General features: G+C 39.1%; 1 long non-coding RNA gene across 2 annotated transcripts in view; it reads right to left on the reverse strand.

Moving 5' to 3' along the window:
• The window catches only part of LOC123349023, a 77,267-nt gene that overhangs the window by 34,918 nt on the left and 26,635 nt on the right, over positions 1-15,714 (reverse strand). The window contains exons 2-4 of one of the 2 annotated variants that reach the window (XR_006573311.1): positions 14,665-14,778; positions 10,727-10,879; positions 9,288-9,535 (exon numbers count right to left, since the gene is read on the reverse strand). This is a non-coding gene — a long non-coding RNA (uncharacterized LOC123349023). Of the gene's footprint in view, positions 1-9,287; positions 9,536-10,726; positions 10,880-14,664; positions 14,779-15,714 lie in introns of those variants that run through there. The other variant, XR_006573312.1, reaches the window with a different exon arrangement.

The raw sequence follows: 15,714 nt of genomic DNA on the forward strand, positions 1-15,714 counted from the left end.
AGTGAAGATGACTCACCCCAGCAAATGGTTTGTCAGAAAACTATGTAACTGACTTCCTTAGCTTCAGAGCATGCATGGAAACTGTAAATCCAAAAGGTGTCAATTTACTGTTCAAATGCAGCTTCTCACTGCTTTGCTGGAACCAGTGACACCTGTGACAGGTAGGGCTGTTTCTGGAAATGCAGATTGCTTCCTAATACAAGCTTGGAAAAAGGGGGAAATCATTTATAATTATTTGCATTGCAATAGCAGGTAGGAGCTGCGGTAACGGACCGGGACCCCATTGTGCTAGGTGCTGTACAATTGCAGAGCAAAGAGAGAGACCCTGCCCCAAACTGTTTCAGTCCAGCTGGGTTTGTCCTCAAACTATGAATGGGCTACTTTTATGCAACCAGTGTCTAGTTAACAGAATATAGAAGAATCTTAGTGCTAATTTTGACTGATAACTGGAAGATTGGTTGTGAATGCTGAATTTGGGGAACTAGAGACTAGGTAGAGCTGGTGAAAATTTCTGAATGTTTCCCTTTGTAGATGAAAATCTTCACTGAAATTTTGATTGAAATAAGTGGATGACATTTTTGTGAAAATGTTCAGAGATGATGATCTTGTTTACTGACCAGCTCAAAGAGTGACTGAACAAACATGAATAAGAAACCAGTGATGATGATCGCAAAATGCACTCTATTTGTGTAACCAATTGCTGATTAGTTGTAGTTACTTTCTAATGTGCTAGTAAATGTACTGTATATTTTCTAACAATAACTCACTCAGCCTCTGCTGGTAAATCAGCTGCTGAGATTGTCAGTTTTGATGTGAATTGAATATTAGGAAACAGCAGGTTAGAAAAGATCTAAAGATGGATGAGAGGCAATGTATTTTAGAAGGGGGGACAAATAATTTACAGCATTTTTGCTCCTGGAATACTAGCCACTAAAAGCATTATCTACAATGAGGGGTATATATAATTTCTAGCATCTGTTTTATACCAGGTCTGTCACCACAGCATAAAGGCTGTTCTGACGGGACAACAGTGGGAATGTCAAGTGTTTCTCTCCTACAGTGTTCTTCACAGTGCTCATTCATACCAGGTGAAGTTTTTTCTGTGTGGACTTTGTCCAGTCTGCTCTTCTTGTAAATATGGCCATTGTTGTATGTTTATATGTAAGAAAAGAAAATACATAGGCCAGGTTGTGGCTTTTAAGTAACAGCACTGAGTAGGCAGGTGTTGTGGAGCCACGCTGCTCAAGGAGGAGGACAAGAGGATTGTGTCCTTGCAAGGATTGTGTCCTTGCAAGATCACACCCTGGCCACAAGTGAGGGTCATAAGCCAACAAGAAGGTGGAAAGGTGAGAGGAAGGACAAAGATGACAATGATTGGAATGGGTTACCTAGTGAGGTGGTGGAATCTCCTTTCTTAGAGGTTTTTAAGGTCAGGTTTGATGAAGCCCTGGCTGGGATGATTTAGTTGGGAATTGGTCCTGCTTGGAGCAGGGGGTTGGACTAGATGACCTCCTGAGGTCCCTTCCAACCCTGATATTCTATGATTGGATCATGTGATTACTCAGCAAGGCATGGGTATGTTAAAATTAGTTTAATTTTCTCTCACTTGTGGGAGATATGGCAGAAGTTTTAAGGAGGAATTTTAATAAAGAGAAGTAAGTGGCCAGGAGAACTTGTTTGGGGAGGGCATATCATGAGCTGGGGAATGCACAGAAGAATGTAGGTGGAAACAAGAGATGGCTGTTAATGGGCATTATGGATGGCATCACTGGTGCAGAGGAGGGAATGGTGGGGTGAACATGAAAGGAGACAGAAATGGAGATGCCACATACTAGTATTTTTGTTCCTTGAGTGAATGACTTACAAAACTAACCAACAAAGCAGGGTACCTAGATTGTGAATTGCATCTATTACAATCAGCATTATCATTTAAAATTTGCTTTCAATTAACATTTAAGCATTTGGGCTCAATACTTGCTTTTCACAAAACTAGTGCATTTGCATGTTTGTCAGAAAGGTTAAGAACATGATCAAATGGAAATTTGCTTTAGAATGTGACTAGATATTCAGGGGAAACTTTTTTTGCCACTGTTTATTGGCCTTACATTATCTGTTTAGGAAATATGTGAGTGAGCTAATGTCCAGTTAGATGTAAATCACTGCAGCCAATAACTATCTTTGAATTGCTTTGTGGAAAGATCAGTAAGACCAAGCTTGTGAAATGGAGAAACAAATCATCACTGATGTATCTCCACTGATACCAGGAATAATTTATGTAGCCCAGTGGCTATCTCAGACTTGACTGCAGTAATTACAGAAGAGCTCAACAATAACAACCCCCCTGCCCCTCCTCTCATTACTCACAACCTGATCCAGATGGGAATTCTGGTAAAGTTCAGTTTAAATTAGCTGCTTTTTAATATATTCTTATAATCATTTGGAAGGCTCATTTCAAAGATATCACATAGCTAACAGGGTGGGAGCCCTTCTGAGAGTTCAAATAGCTCAGAGAGATTAACTCACTAAATAACTGCACATCACTCACCAGCTGACTTTCTTGAAGAATGTTTATGGCATCGGGGAAGAATCTTCCCTTTGAAAATGCTCCTGTTCTTTAGACCATTGGCAGCTGAATATTTTATATACCGGTATCTTTTTTTTAATTGTTGAATATCTGTATATTGTTGCGATTTCCTTCTGAGAGAATTTTAAGGTCCTTTTGTTATTACAAAAATAAATTGGAGTGATAAGAAAAATTCTTTTCTATCCACATACAGGATATTCAGATACCTGTGGCCAGCACTGGTGGGTGGTGTTTGATTTTGGGGAGGAGCGGGGGGAGGGAGAGTTGGTGTGACCTACACCATTGCCTACCTAGAAAAGATAGAAAAGAATTGATAATAAGGTGGGATGGCCTTTTCAGGGAGTTGGGCTTAACTCCACTTATGACTAATTAGCTACCTCCTACATGATGGATTTATTTTTTTGATACTCTCATAACCATTACATCATAAAGGCACTGACAACATACACAAGGTTCCCTACAGCTGAACTTGAGAGAAATTAATCCCAGCGCAGATGCTTACAGACCAGCTGCCAAACCAAAACATTCTGAAATACAGACAACCATAGCAGATAACTTAGAATCAGCACAGCTACCGCCAATGCTAAACCTGCATCATGATGTAAAAGGGCAAGATGGGGGGCAGGATTTGATGCCACAAATAGCCTGCAGGTCACCTGGGCTTCAGATAAAAGACCAGCAAGAAACTCGGGTTGGGGAGAGACGCCTGTTGGGAACATGCAGGAGTCTGACTCAGGAAAAAGACCTGGGAAACAGCCACGGAGCACGATCTGTTTTATCTGTTTGATTTATATTGAATTGTTTTGGTTTTGAGGAATCCCTGAAGAAAGGGAGTGAAATTCTGCTACTGTTGGGAACTTTATTTAATACACCAGCCAGCGAATTGGCTCTCTGGCTTATGTTACCTGTAATGAGCCGCCTTTTTTCCCCCAATACATTCCCCAAAAGGTAGGGTGACCAGATGTCCCGATTTTATAGGGACAGTCCCGATTTTTGGGTCTTTTTCGTATACAGGCTCCTATTACCCCCTACCCAATTTTTCACATTTGCTGTCTGGTCACCCTACCAAAAGGCCTTTTTAAAAGAGGTACCTCCTGCAGTTCCTGAGAAGGATGAATAGCTGCTGCTGTAATGCCATATGCAGGCGCAAGCACTGCCTTACGGAGGTAGCCTGAAAATGACATCAGGGTGCCCCATTTTCAAACAAAGGTGTCTAAAAGCCAGCACTGAGACACTCAAAACAGGCACATTCCTTCAGTGTGATGCACCTGAACAATTAAATGAAGGATCTGCCTATCCATTTGTACATCTGTACATCTATTTGCTGAAGGCACAGAACAGTGGTTATTAGATACTATGTTCTAAAATAGCTTCACCGAGGAGGTGAATGGAAAAATGTTGTTTTTCCTTATAATTGATGATTTACACACATTTTTCTCATACAAAGTTTTCTTAAAGGTCTTGCCCTCTGTAGGATCGTGTTTAAAGAGTTCTCTTGGAGGGCTGACTGCCAACCATTAAAGACTGCTCTGATTTAAAGGATGCCCTGTGAAAAAATTCTTCAGATACCACGGGCCTCTCATTTTTTGTGCTGAGCAGAGCTGGTCAAATTTTTTCAAGTTTCATAATGTTGATTGAAAAGAATAATCAGTTTTTAATTTTGATTGAAAAAAGTGGGGAGAAAATACTGACACATTTTCATCCTTAAGGAAAACATCTGAAGCTCTTTCCTCAATTAAAATAAGTTGTTTCTAGATTATTTTTTAACTATTTTAACTGAACTATCTGAAAATAAGTTTATTTATATATATATATATATATATATATATATATAAGCACCGTCATATGGCTTGGTTAGTCAAATTGTTAGACATACTCAACCTTCTATGCAGTAGGTCACTAACTACACTCCCAAATTCAGTGTAACAATTACATGAGGCCCTGAACATCTGACTTTAACTATTGGCTTCCAGTTTGTTGTTCTACTTTCTTGCTGTTACAGCAAATCCCCGCAGTCTTGGGATACAATAACGGCAATGCAATGGCAGAAGTCCCTAGAGGATAATGAACAATACATCCTTGAGATCTGGGCCCATTCAAAGGAGGTCCAACATGTGGTCAATCAAACTAGAAAGCAGAGGCGCAGTAAAGGCGTGCTTCAGTGCTGATTGTTCCTGGCTGTAGGTTTGCTTTTACAACACCAAAGTGAAATGGGGCCAGAAACCATCCCCATCCACAACTGTGTCTAATATCACCTATGCCAGATCATACTGTACCCCAAGAGAAAAATAACATGAGCAGAACCTCATGGTTACTTGCTGCCCGTTAGCTGCTTGCTGCTGCAAAGAAAATCAGGAGGAGCCAGAAAGAGGAAAGGTCCCATGCATGCCGGATACCTTCCCATTTCTGACACCCCCAGGTAACATCCATGTTTCAGGATAGCGCGGAGTGGATAACAGGTTAGGGTAACTGGATGATACTCATATGTCAGTGATTCAGTCACATGACTGAATCATACAGAACATGCGGCCTTCAGGGAGAGAGAGGGGAGTGTGGGCTGTGTGAGCCTGTGGGGCAGAGGGGAGGAAGCAGGGGGTGCATCACAACACTTACTCCAAAGAGTGAGTTATAAAAAGTGGTATGATGCTGGCTAGTGAGAGGTGAGAGAGAGGAAGACAGTCCTGGCAGGGTCCTGGGAACAGAGTAAAGAGTAGGAAGAAAATCAGCCTATCTGAGAACGGAAAAATCCACTTTTGGGGGAGGGGGGGGCAAAGGTAATAGGGAGGGATCAAGTGTCAGATATCAGATATTGGATTCTGTTGAGATCAGTGACAAGATTTATTGATCTTGATTAATATTTACTTTGAGGGACTCTGTCTTGTGTTGAACTAAAACAGAAGTCAGTGTGTGCTGGTATCTGCAGTCTATTACAGAAATTAATAATGATGGATTTAACAATATTCTTCTGATACTGGTAGAAAGTAAAGTATGCCATACAGTAGGTAGTGGATCTTAATCTACCAATTTGAGCACTTTCATACTGAGCCATATTGCATTATGTGTGCTCTAGAGATGAAGAGAGTAACATAGCTTAGGTTAGTGGCATAACCAATTGATTAAATAGTGCTTTGATGTGAAGAATTGCACCAGTTATTGATCTTTGAGGTCATATTATAGTTGAAGTCTAGGACTGATTAATCAAATGGTCATTTTTAGCCAAGCAACTTTTGAATCCTGGGTCTTATAATTACTTCAGACTCCTGTTATTGATCTCCCATGTCAAAATAATTGAACTTAATGGCTGACCACTGATACTTCTTAAGACCACATAATTACTCCCAATCAACCATGAGCCAATAGAAGTTGAGTATGTGCAAGTCCTTGGAATATCCTGTATATAAATATTCTTCCAAATGAGCACAAGTCCTACAATGTGGCAGCCTATTCTGTAGTACACATGCACAGTCCTAAGTTTAAAGATAACTACATCACACAATATTTAATTCTAGACAGATACATTTTTATTTTAGCTTCTCCTATAAAACATGCTTGGTTATCCTTTTAGTCACCAATCCTGCAACTTGTTCCACACAACTTGTTCATTCTGTGCCTTGACTTCCACTTAAGGGCAGCAGTATGTAAACATGGCAGGACTGCGGGCCTTGTTTTGTAATATACATTTCTTTGACCCAAGAAGACTAATGATGATGTTTCATAATGCTGTGATTGCCTAGGAGAATGGATTGATTATATGTGCTTTAATACCCAACTACTGCCAAAATTCTTCTCTCCTGTTCTTGCAGGAGAGAAAAACATTGCTCTATGCCATCATCCCCTCCTTCATTAGGTTTATTATCATGAATAATATGTTTGTCTTGTTTACACGAATAAAACATTGACATCTCCATAGGTGTGCTCATCATACTTGTTCTCTCCATCTGAGTGGGCCCTGAGAGAAGATACCCTAGTACCAAAATGCATGGGCAATCTCTTCTTAAAAAAGCTCATGCTCTCTGGCCTCACATAAAATCCCAAGCCTTTGTACTGGAGGAGGCTGAAAAATAAACAAGTCAAATTCTTGTCCCAAAGAATGTTCCTGCTACTTCTCTTTTTTAAAAACTCCCTGGCAGTCTGAAACATAAACAAGTGGTGTTTTGTAGAATGAGTTCAACAAGTCAAGAATCTTCACATCCTTTCCCCATTATTGATAGAAAATAAGATCTCTATATATAGATGGCAGGGTACTTCTGTGATAAATGTCCTAAATGTAGGTAATGAAAACTTCATGATGCCTTGTTGACAGCTTTTGTTGTCAAATTCATATATCAAACCCTACTTGAAAAAGTGCATTGGCTTTACTGGATCGTGTTTGCCAGACAGTCACTCTGCTGCTACTAGTGCTTTTATTCGCTGCATTTTTTACTAATATACTATTTTAGTAATTTTTCTTTCCTTCAGGAGGAGGGACACTTTAAACAGCTGGTGTAATTTGTACTTGATTTTAATAGCTACATTAATATCCAGGCACTGTAGGGACTGTAAATCCATTATGCTTTTTGCAGCTTTTTCACTCTTCTTTTAGAATATCTCCCAAACACATTTCTGCAGGACTCTTTATAAGAGACCTCCACAAAAGGAAGCTTCCTTTGAGACCTGGATATCAGCAAAGCTCTTCCTAATCTTAAGAGGGCAGTGGCAGAGGAAACTCCCTATAATTACTAATGCTCAGTTGTCTTTATGGCCAAACCATATTTCCCAGATGTCATATCAGACAGGTCAGCTCCTCCTTCCAGACTTTTGTTTTTCTTTATCACCATGGTTCTCTCTTTCAAGTTTGTGATTGTCAGCCATGGATTTTTCTATACCAATCTCTTTGCTCAGTTTCAACCCTACAACCACCATCTCCAGCAGAGACCGAGGCTAAGATTCCATATGTGACATTGCATAGTAAGAACACCCAACCACTGCTTTTCCTAAAGGATAACTACAGAGGTTATAATGTAGCTAAAGTAATATTTACTAATTAAGAATTTTATACATTAAAAAAAATCCAAACAGTTATTAGAAGTACTGACCTCTTCCAAAATGTCCACAACACTGATTTGTGCACCACAGTGAGGGCTGCCATTTTCCTGATATTTCCTAAGAGGAGGTATGGTCAATGGATTTATCCTGTCTCCTTAAACAGGGGCTGCTGTGAACAATGTCTTCTCCAAAGTTATATGGAGCTTGATCAGCAAAGGAAGGGGGACTGGCTGGCTTTTTGTGCTGTTTTCTCCATTTTTGTCTCTCAGGGAGCTTCTCTAACCTTCCTCTTCTCCCATTTTCCAGAGGTCTGGCCAATATCAGAGCCCACCAGCCAATGGATCTCTGTTTTTAATCCCCATTTTTAGAGGGACGAGGCCAGTATGCCACCCAATACGTGGACAGGCAGTGGGTTGTAGTTTGGCCTCAGGCCTCTGTGCATGTGTAAGTCTTCCAGCTCTGGTGCCCCTCCCTCATGACTGTCATGGTGACCCTGTTGCTTCATGGAGGAGAGGGGTCCTCAGAATGTGTCCTATTCTTCTGGCTTTGCTTCCTGCCTCTACTCCTCAGTGTGGAGGCTTGTAGCACCAAATCAGCGGAAGGACGGCTTATTGCAGGCTCACAGCAAACTGCTGAACAGAGACCTATTCAAGCACATCCTATTCTTCAACCAAGCTTCCCTGTGGTTTTGCAGGCTGCTCAGTGACACATTCTAGCAACCCCTTAGTCAGCAGCATTCTATGTGGCCATGGTCTGGTGATATGAATAGCTCCTGTTTTGAGAATTTCTGCAGCAGGCATAGATACTTACCCTTTATGAGAATATTTTCAGTCTTCCAATGATTTACCTGGATTCTAACCCCACTGCTCCTGTGGAGTGCTACTTTGCAGAAGAGTCACAACCATGAAATCCTAGATGGCAATGGATTTTGTATGATATGGTTTCCTGCATGTTGTACAATTGTCTGCACATTACAGTTTAATTTTATATGTGATCTTGCTTAGAAAAAGAATGTGGGAAAATAACAATTGCGTTTATATATCATGTTTAATCTGAGGATCCCAAAGCACCTTTCCAAACACTAAATTTCACAATAGACCTCTGAAGTGTCTACTTATTATAATCATTCCGCTGTTGGGTAAACTAAAGAACAAAGAGGCTAAGGATCTCATCTAAAAAGAGTATTGAATTCAGTGGCCTACATTTTCAAAAGTAATGGTTTTAGGTGCCTCAGATTTAGGGTGTCCAACCTGAGACACCTTACAGATGATTTCATGAAAGTGCTGAGAACCCAGCTCATGAAAACCAGGTTCTTTGGGTAACTCAAGTTGGGCATCAAAAAATGGAGGCATCTAAATCACTAGTCACTCTCTTGAAAATTTAGGCCATTTATGCCCTAAGTGATAGACTAGCCAGTGCATGACTTTTGGTCAATGCAACAATCCCTTACTAGTAACATTTTAGGACTTGAGTTTTCAAAAATGCTGATGAGCCAAAACACCATGAAAAGTCCATGGGAGCTGTGGGTATTCATCGCCTCTTAAAATACACCCTTTACATTTTTTAATTCTACCATTTAACTTAAAATTTGGCCAACCCCTCGCCACCTGCCCCCCTAGAAACTAAATGAAGTTATACTGACTTTGATTAACTAATTGATAGCCATTGGTGTGGACAGAATGCACATCTACACATCTAATTTTGTGTAGCTTGAAATGGTTGACACATTGCAACTTGGAAATCCAGACAAATATATAAGGTGCTGATGTTACTTAAAATGCTTGTAAAAATAGCTGGTAGACATGTTCGGTACATATTTTTGTTATGAAGATACTGTGGCTGCTCCAACACTGTGTTTTATTCCAACATACTAAAAGGCACCAGATTTTCTTTTTCTTCTTTCCTTTCTTTCTTTTGCAGCCTCTTCTAAGTATTAATTAAAAGTAATAAAATTGTATTTAGCTGTGTTTCAGAAGAACACGCCGATGAAATTGCTAAAACTTTATCCTTTTGATATTCCCTTGATTAAAATATTTAAATAATTTGTTCTCCCTTTTTTCTATACAGAAAAAGACATCTGAGCCACTAATTTGTTTGCCTTCTTTGAGGCTATTCAAATGTAAAAGAGAGGAGTTAGTGGCCTCTGGCAAATGGGGGCTGTAATAGAGATACTGACAGACTTATTTATAGTTTGGTGAGGCTATCAGGCACTGCAAATAACACATTTTACTCAAAGTTACATTGACTTCTTTAAGTAATAGCTGTAGCTAAAAAGCTTTTTAAAGCATATATTAACACAGTTCATGTGTAGATGGGTTTATGTTAGTCCTAGCCAGGATACCATGCCAGTGATTGCCCAGATATTATTCTGCTTTACTTCAAAGACAAAATTGTTTTATCTAATCGTCTGCCTTAATCACTTTAAACATACTGACAAGCACAGTTGACCAATTAATAGCGCTTATGCTCTTCTTATATCATTTGTTATCTATGATGCTCTTCCTTCTTATAATTGCCTTTCCATTTTTCATGACTCAAAAATGGAGGCTATACATAATGAATACAAATAGCAAATTGATTAAATGTAATGTACATTGTAATGCTAGCTAGATTTTTGCTTGTTGTTAATTATAGAGATCTGGCAAATTCTCATGAAAACACTCCTGTTATAGAGCAATTTAGATCTAACAGCGATAGCAGTACAGCTGACCTTCTTCCTTTACATATGTGCTTTGCAACAGAAAATAGGAAGGACAACATTGTCAAAAGTGGCCACAGATTTGTGGTTTCTTGGGTTTTGTGTGCTAATTGGAGACACCATCAGAACATGGTGAGCACCCACTAATGAACTCACTCCTCAGCAGCTCTGAAAATCAGGCTCAACACTGAAAATTTGCCTGTAATTTCCCATAGGTCCTGCTTGAGCCAGGAAATACAAATGAGTTGACAGACCTTTTCAGTGAGACGGTGTGGGTGCAAAGGGGTGTCTGCTCATTTGGAATCCACAGCTCTTTGCAGGAAGGGGCCTTTGTAGGAACTAGGAACATTAACTGGGGAGCTGACCCTGTAAATATGTAGGGATTTTTATTTGGGTATATTGAGACAGAAGTAACTTACTTCATATCATGCAGTGAATCAGTGGTTGAGCATGGATAGCCCTCAGCCATTCCTTCCAGCAATCCTCAGCTGGGGTAAATTTTCATAGCTGTCTTGACTTCAGTGCCAATTTTCATCAACTCAGAGTCTGTTCACCCACTGGAACACAACTGCCTGATAAATACAAAATAGTTTATTTTCTTTCCATTTAAATGTTATAGTATAGACAATAAACATCAGTATTACTAGCCTCAATTTAGAAAGTTAACTGACAATGAAGCCCCATTAATTCCTCATATTTCTGCTTTCAAAAATAAAAATAAGATTACTATGGGCATTATTTAAAACAAGATTTTGATCAAAAACCTTTGAAGAACTAGATGAAAATGTGCTGCTATTGTTACACATCTCAAGATGAGGAGAATCTTTGAAGTAATTGTTAGCCTGAAATGATGGACTTTAATCTGTATGAACTTGCATATGGAGAAGTCATGAAAAAGACGACAGTTAAAACCTGCCTCTTATCAACAATAGAAGTAAGGAAATAAAGGTTAGACTCAAGTAGAAAAATGGTGTTATGCATGTTATTTCCTAAGTATTTTCCAAGGAACTATTTATACTGGGTACTGAGGAAATAAAGGAAAATTGACAAAGCAATTATCATTTCTAAGTAATGGTTCTTTTTTGTTTTAATTATCTATTATGTCTGCCCATGGATTCAGATTTCAGAACATTTTTTTTTTGCAACAAGAAAAGAAAAAACTTTCCATCCGACAGATAGATAACTCTGAGACCAAGAAGGCAAGACCTTGGCTTCTATAATGTGCGATTATGGACTCTTGTGCTGGAGATCCAAACATAGGTGTTAAATAGCCAGCTTAATATGTTAATTGGCGAGGGATGATCTTGGAAGGTTCAGAGGTTTGGTCTGGATAAACATGTAAAACCAGGGGCACTTATCCTAATTTGTTCCCCCTTCAGTCACCTTCTCTTCCTGTTTCTTAACATTTGCAGGAGGTGGGGGCTTCTATTCTATTCTCTGGCAACCCCTTAGCTCAGCTTTCTCTGGCAACCCCTTAGCTCATCAGCTTTCCCTCTTTCCCCACAATCTGAAGAAATAATCTTGAACAGCTTTTCAGGCTTTAAAAGCAGTCTGATTGCTTATTGGGAAGAGGTCTCTCTCTCTCACACCTGTAGCAGTCTTCAAGGGGAAAATGCAGAGCTTTTTGTGCCACTTTAAAAATTTGTATGGACTCATTTCAGATGATTTTGTGGTCCCTTCTCGCCTTAAACGCTATGACTCTATTCTAAATTGTTTGGGGTAGGGGCTGTCATTTACTATATATTTGTAGACCACCTAACACAATGGAAACCTGACTTGATTGGTCTCTAGGGACTACCCCACTATAAATGTTAAACAACAACATATGGGTTTGGATGTGTAATTTCAAGGTAATAACAAGTGGGAGTTAAATGTAATTACAATGGAAGACTAGTCCTCTGTTATCACCGGTAATGTATTTACCTGCTGGTCTGGATGGGCTAAGGCCCAGATAAACAATAAACAAAGGACAATCTCCTTTGGTCAAAACAGAGAGAATATCTTCAGTGACTTCCGATTATACACAGATTTTTCCATAAAATCTCATTTGTTAAAACGTTTTTTACTTGTAAACATAATGTGTTTCTTTGAACTGTAATTTTTCTGCATGTTTTCATATGTTCATCATACAAACACTGCCTTGCCATTCATTCATTGTGTACTCTAAAAAGAATTGGTTAGAGGCATTTTTCCTTACTCCTTGCTATTAGATGGGTCAATCTGGTGAAGCAACATATTTAACCTCAACCCAGAACAAAGAAAAGGGTCAGTTGGACACTTGTCATCACTGTAAGAAGTTGATTTAGGTTGTTACTGGTTTTTTCCTATTGGAATCTGGTCTTCCAGTTATTGAGTGTCAGTGTGACATGGTATGTAAAATCCATAAGGGTCACCATTACTGTGCTGGACTTCTGACCTCCAGTAAAGTTATTTCAAGTCTAAACAATGATTCCACTGAGAGAGAGGTGTGTGTGTGTGTGCGTGTGCGTGCGCGTGCATAAAAAAAATGGATAACTTGCAATGTTACCAACCCAAGAACAGAAGGGTAAAACAGATTACCCTGGGGATAGGCAGGCAGGTTCAGAAATGTTAAGAACCCTCAAACCCAGCTCGTGTTCCCCAAGATTTCCCCATTCCTAGGACCCAAACATTCAGTTAAGAGCCCTGTACCATCCCAGAGGGAGAGGAATTGAACTAATCATTCCTCAACCTTCCACCTACTCTTAGCGGCTATGGCAGGTTTTCTTGATGGAAGGAAGGCCCGGAAGTCTGGTTCCCTCCTCTGAGGCCTTCACAGGAATTTGGGAGGTCTGTTCTGCCCTCCTGGATTTTCAGTTGGATCCTCCCCTCTTGCTTTCTGAGGTGGGATGATCAGTAGGCTTGTTCCCTTTCCCCAATTCCCTTGAAGAAAGCCCAACCCCACCTTAGAAAGGGAGATTATTTTGTAGATTGAGCAGGGGTTGCAAACCACCTGATTGCCTTTGGAATATCATGGAGTGAGATTCCCAGATAACCCTGATTGCCTTTGGAATATCATGGAGTGAGATTCCCAGATAACCCTGATGTCAAAGGGGTAGCAAGCACTGGGATCCTTCCCACTACAAGTAATAGAATATGGTACTAGAGGAGCCTGGGCAGAGTAGCTTGGTTTGGGTGTGTATGGGGAACTTCCACAGTTTTGATTATTTAGCTAACCATGCAGTCCTTTGAACCTTTGGAGGTTCATTGTTACTAGGAAAAACTAGGGCAAAGGAGGAAAATACAGTAAAGGGAAAAAGTGCTGCCTCCTTTGGCATGTATTTACTTTCCATGAACAAATGTGAGATACAAAAGTGAAGCAAGTTGAACAGTACGTTGCATCTCTGAGCACATTAGCTTCTCAAACTACTGCATACATATCTTTGTTTACATTCAACTCTGTAGATACAGATCTACCTATAAGCAGGGTGCTGTGTACTCTGTGAAACAAAGGGACCAAAATTTGATGTGTACACCACTCAAACTGAAATTCATCCAATGTTTGGTACAGATACATTATAAACTGATCATTGATTAGATTCTAATTCTCTATTAAACATTCCCTGAATGACTTTGGACTAGATTCTGAAACCCTTACTCATAGTATGCAGCACCCTACTCCACAAATTGTTCCATTGACTACTGTGAGATGACTCATTGACATAACCCAGGTGATCAGAATCTGACTTTTTGAATTTATCTTTTAAACATGACTTGAAGAAAAGTGTGGATTTGTATCCATCTTTTTTCTTTTGTTTGCTTATGTATAAAGAAGGTCTGAAAGGTGGGTTTTTAAATTACTGTTAAAGTTTTTTTTCTGCTTTTTTTTTTTAACCTTAGTAATATAAATCTGGGTTTTCCTGATTTTGCTGCATATTTTCTTGTAGGTAAAGAGAGCTGGAATTGGCTTTTTCTCTGTTTATAATTGAGAGAGTGAAGTGATTTATTTAAACAATTTTTTTCCTCCCACCAGTTTGACATTTAAATTAATAAGGGTTAACAAAAAAAAAAGCCAAGCATTTTAAAACAGTCTGTCAAACTATCTTCACTTCTCAACTGCTCATATTTTAACTTTTCTTGGTACAGTACTTAAGAGGTCATAATCTTATTAGTTCGGTTTTGGTAGAGTTTTTCACAGTGAAATAGAGTAAACAAGGCGACTGCTAATGTAAGAAATAAGCAGAAATGAATGCACTCACACAAGCATGTTCAGGACTCCTTTATACATCACAATGAAGCAAAAACTACAAAAACACAATTTTCCCCCCTTTGCCTCTCATCTTTACCATATACTTATAATCAGAATAATTCTATTCTATTGTATGTTAAGGCATATTACCTGTCTATCCAGCCATTCATCCAGGTACTTCTGTCGTCCCCCTTCACCATATTCTCTGAGCATTGCCCACATATTAAACAGAAATAATCTTGTTCCCTTTTATCTCTGCCCAGCCTGTAAAAGAAATAGCTTAATTAGTTATAGAGGTTTTGAGGGCAGGCATTGCTTTGTTTGTTTTTATTGTTGTGTTTGGTGGTTATTTGCTGCGAGGGAGAGAGATTTGTTCAGTTTTTGAGAAAGTGAGAGATTTATCTTTGGAGAACCATGTCATACCAAAATGAAAACTCTTTTTAATACACATCATTTGAAAGGCAGAGTCCCTTTTTAAATGCTTTGGAATTCATTTTTTTTTAATGGCCTGGAATTCATGACAGCTGTATGGAAAAGCCATACACTTCTACAATTATAAAAACACATTTAGACACCCCAAGCAAAATGGATGCCATATTATTTTAGTTTATTATTCCTAGTGGAGTACAGATTGGTCTTCCTACTTTGATATTTATTTATACCAAAGAACTACAAGAACATAAATGCCACTCTTGGGATTATCCTAATGCTGGGGATCAGATAGAAAACACATTGCATCTGCCTTCATTAGCAATAAAATGAAGGAGTGTTTAGGTATAATCCTCCTAATGAAGGACATAGTTGAAGGTCAAGTGTAGTCTTCAGAATGAATGTGTCAGGGAAAAGCTAAAAGAGTTGTAGTTTTACATAAAGGTTTTCTTGAAATTACTAACAAGGGAGAAAATAAAACAATTCCTTGGTTCTGTTGTTCCTTTCTCTTCAGGGCCACTTACAGGTGTATTCAAAAAGATTCCGTGCTCTTCAAGACTTTGGTGCTCACATGAAAAATTAATTATTGTTTTGTTGCTAGACAGAAAGTCTTCTTATTTTGCACTCAGTGAAGTAGTGAGATAGATGGCAGGGGATGGTTCTCTGAGGCCAGCACACAGCTTCGCACCAGAACATTCATTGATATGGGAAAATACCCGCTTTTATCTAAAGACTGTTAAATAGGTAGGATATGTGCAGGGCAGTACATAC

This window comes from Mauremys mutica, chromosome 14 (genome assembly GCF_020497125.1).
Source record: "Mauremys mutica isolate MM-2020 ecotype Southern chromosome 14, ASM2049712v1, whole genome shotgun sequence".
In the NCBI taxonomy this organism is placed as follows: domain Eukaryota; kingdom Metazoa; phylum Chordata; order Testudines; family Geoemydidae; genus Mauremys; species Mauremys mutica.